The sequence below is a fragment of the Lissotriton helveticus genome, chromosome 4_1 (genome assembly GCF_964261635.1).
Source record: "Lissotriton helveticus chromosome 4_1, aLisHel1.1, whole genome shotgun sequence".
NCBI lineage: Eukaryota > Metazoa > Chordata > Amphibia > Caudata > Salamandridae > Lissotriton > Lissotriton helveticus.
Genome location: NC_136063.1, coordinates 1,942,177,619 through 1,942,181,032, shown reverse-complemented (window position 1 = coordinate 1,942,181,032; position 3,414 = coordinate 1,942,177,619). Strand labels below are relative to the sequence as shown.

Below are 3,414 nucleotides of genomic sequence, written 5' to 3'. Positions count from 1 at the left end.
TAGTTTTCCAGTGCCGGATTCGGTTCCCAGTCTGGCCCTGTGCCCAGACGTGGGTCCTGGGTTCGCTGTGCCACTGGATTCAAGCTAGCCTGGCTGATATGGGGTGATGCCCCGAAACTGGTTCCAGGATGCTTTTTTCCTGTCCAGGGAGGACCTGCCTTGGCAGTTCAGGCTGGACTGTTCCCATGAGGCACAGGGTCAAGATGTATTTGCATACGTCTGGGTCTAAACTGGGGTGACATGGTGACCAGAATAATGATAGATTTAATCAATATGTATTGACTGGGGGAATATTTGCTCCATCAGCGTGCAGACTATGCCTCCTTACCTTTCCCTCTGTTCATACTTTGTTGTGCTTCTCTTCAGACTGATATGGAGATCATTTAAATTCTCGTAGAGCTTCCTTCATACTCGACTACCACAATCTTTTCTGTACTGACGTTTATCAGATTTTTCAGAAAGATGCCTTAGCCTTGGGTTTCAAGAAGTTTATTTCAATTGACTTTTGAGTTAGAGCAAAGAAAAGGGAGTTTGCTTGCTGCCGAGATGGTTATGCTATGACATGCTCTGTGATTGGTGGACTGGCGGTGAGCTCATCTGGACTCTGAACTGCTAATCTCAGTGTATTCTGATACTGTCATCCATTTTCTTCTGCTTAATTGTTTATTTATATATTTCAATTGTTTCTTGAAAAATGCAGTAAAAAAGTAAAGTCCAAATTATCATCTCTGTGTCTAGAATTCAGACCTCCGGTCATGGTAGTGGGGAACATTTTTAGTTCTACAATTGTTAATGACTTTGAAAGAGATAACTTTTAGGTACATTTTATTAAAACAATATTTCATGCATGTTTTATACATTCCTCCCACTTGATAAAATATGACTTCATCTAGTTGTCTCCAAGTCTGCTCAAACTGTCAGCATTGTATGTCACATTACATTGTTATCCATTGTTTATGTTTTTGAAACTTACATGGATGAAGCACTTCACATTTTAATAGCACTGTGCAATACACTGATACAAGTACAGCAGTTATGCTGTGTTGCATCAGAACGGAAGAGGGTCCACATTTTTACGATTGACAAGTAAATTTATTAGGAATGTAGGTTTTTTACAACAAGTGCAATTACCACGCATGACTTTCCCACGCATTGAAAGCATATATAAGGAACACGTTTATCATTTTTACATTTGAAATAACTTCTAGTTGATAGATAGATAGCTAGCTAGAGAGATAGCTAGCTAGATAGGTAGATAGAAAGATATATATTTTTAATAATACTTTTTTTTCTTTTGGGGGCGTCCCATGTTTTTAATTTACTCCAACCCTTCCATTACGACTTTCCACCCTTAAACCTTGAAATAACCCTTATCTTGTTTTATCATTGCCCACCCTTAAACCCTAAAATTACACTTACCTCCTTTTACCACTCCACCCCTAAACTACAAAATTACCCTTTCCTCCCTTTACCACTACTCACCCCAACACTCTAAAAATATCCTTTTCTCCCTTTACCAGTACTCTCACTTAACATTTTTTTCCAATACCGTAATAATGATTTTTTTTAATGCGTGGTAAAGGCACAGATATTTACCTGTACGGTACTTACCCAAGTGTTAAAGGCTAGATGGTAAATACACTGTGGTAAAGGCTTTATTGTAAAGTATGTTTCCCGTTTATTAGGGTACCTTTTGAGTTAAATAAGAAAGGGAATCTCTTCTCTCCTTGGAGGAGTGCTTTTCGTAAGAGCACAAGGCGCGTTTATCGGATTGGGTACGTACGTCGAAGATTTCCCCGTTATTGAGGTGTGCGTGAAGCGTTGTCCGGGCACTGAACCCCATCAGGAAACTACGGGGCAGATTTACAAGCCTCTTGCGCCACTTTTGCGTCAATTTTAACATGGGAAAAGTGACGCAAAATTAGCGCAAGGGGCTTGTAAATCTGCCCCTACATATTTACTACTTTCTGTACCGAGCTATTGAGTGCGCTGGGTAGGCGTTTTCTACTCCTGCCACACCCGACTCGGACAACCGGAAGTGGGATGATCCTTCTCACTGGCGCCCAAATAATGAGCATACATTCCATCGCCTTTGCACGTGGCCGAGTGACTCGTGCCGTCCTCCATCTATAATCGAAGGTTCAGGGTATATCATCATCATGTTTCTTTTTTTATTTCTCTGGTTATAAATATATATTTATTTGATTATTATATGGCACGGTATCTGAACAGCTCAAGTCCAGTTCCTCTCTCACATGAGGTGTGATGACTCATGTTTGCAAGATGGCTTATACAGTATAGCGCCTTGATATCCGAAATACACTTTACTATACTTCCCTTCTCCTATTGCGCAGAGATACTCTGAATAACGTTTTTCTCCACCCATTTCAACATGCCAGCTTCACCTTGGTGCAGGCGGGACTTCACGTGCTGCAGGTTGACATGATAGTCTAAGCGCTTCTTCGCCTCGCGGTGAACGGTGAGAAGCCTTCCCGGTAATTTGATTCGAGTACCATGACAACGGTGTTTCTCTTGGCATCAAAAATGAAATGGTGTCCCTCAATCCGCCACTGTACTTGGTTCTCGTCTGTAATTGCCTGATCAAGGGCATCTATTGCTGAATATTTCACCTCTTGGGCTTCAGAGACTTACTTCTCGTTCAATGTATCACCAAAAGCGCTATTTTGCGTACAAATATCATAATTCCATAAATGATGGAAACACCAATGGATGCGTCAGCAACGGTAAATTACATAGATTTATTTTGAAAGCATGCACAGCAGCAGCCCAGTGCCCTGCACACCGGGGCCTGTAACTACTCCTGTATTTGGATATAGGAGCTGAAATATTCTTGCCGGACTTTCCCTCGTTTCTCCGGAAGCGGTGGAACGGGAGCTGGTCGGTGAGGAGAGGTAGTCATTTTTTTTTTCTTTGCACATTTACACAGTGCGAACTCGACCCTAAGGTATTGGACCGCTTTACATGAGCACCAGTTTCATTACACAAGGACACATTCATTTTTTGGTAGGTGCGGGGAGATTAAGGTTCCACGGCACCAAAATCGCTCACACCTCTCCCCTGCATGAAATGAACTGACACTGAGGTGCACATAGATTTCTTTAAGGGAGAAGGACAACTGGGAGCCGCCCTGGACAACATGCCTGCTAGTCTCCAGTGTACTGCTGTCACCACTAGCTCCAAGGACACTTCTTTGTACCCTAGGTGCATGGGTGTAATATTAATAACTATATGGCCATATATACCGCACTTCTGCGTTTATAAATATCGTAGCGAAACGCGGTCATGATACTCAATTCATGGTAGGCAATTTGTTTCTTCTAAAGGGTTAAGTGCCGAGGCTTTTTATATATAGAGCATTTTAACACTTAACGTCCAGAACACTGCATGTCGTCA

At 42.0% G+C, this 3,414-nt stretch overlaps 1 pseudogene; it reads right to left on the bottom strand.

The window, feature by feature from the left end:
• Positions 1-2,208: 2,208 nt before the first annotated feature.
• LOC144828240 (ATP synthase peripheral stalk subunit b, mitochondrial pseudogene) lies at positions 2,209-2,920 on the bottom strand (annotated as a pseudogene).
• Between the last annotated feature and the right edge of the window lie 494 nt (positions 2,921-3,414).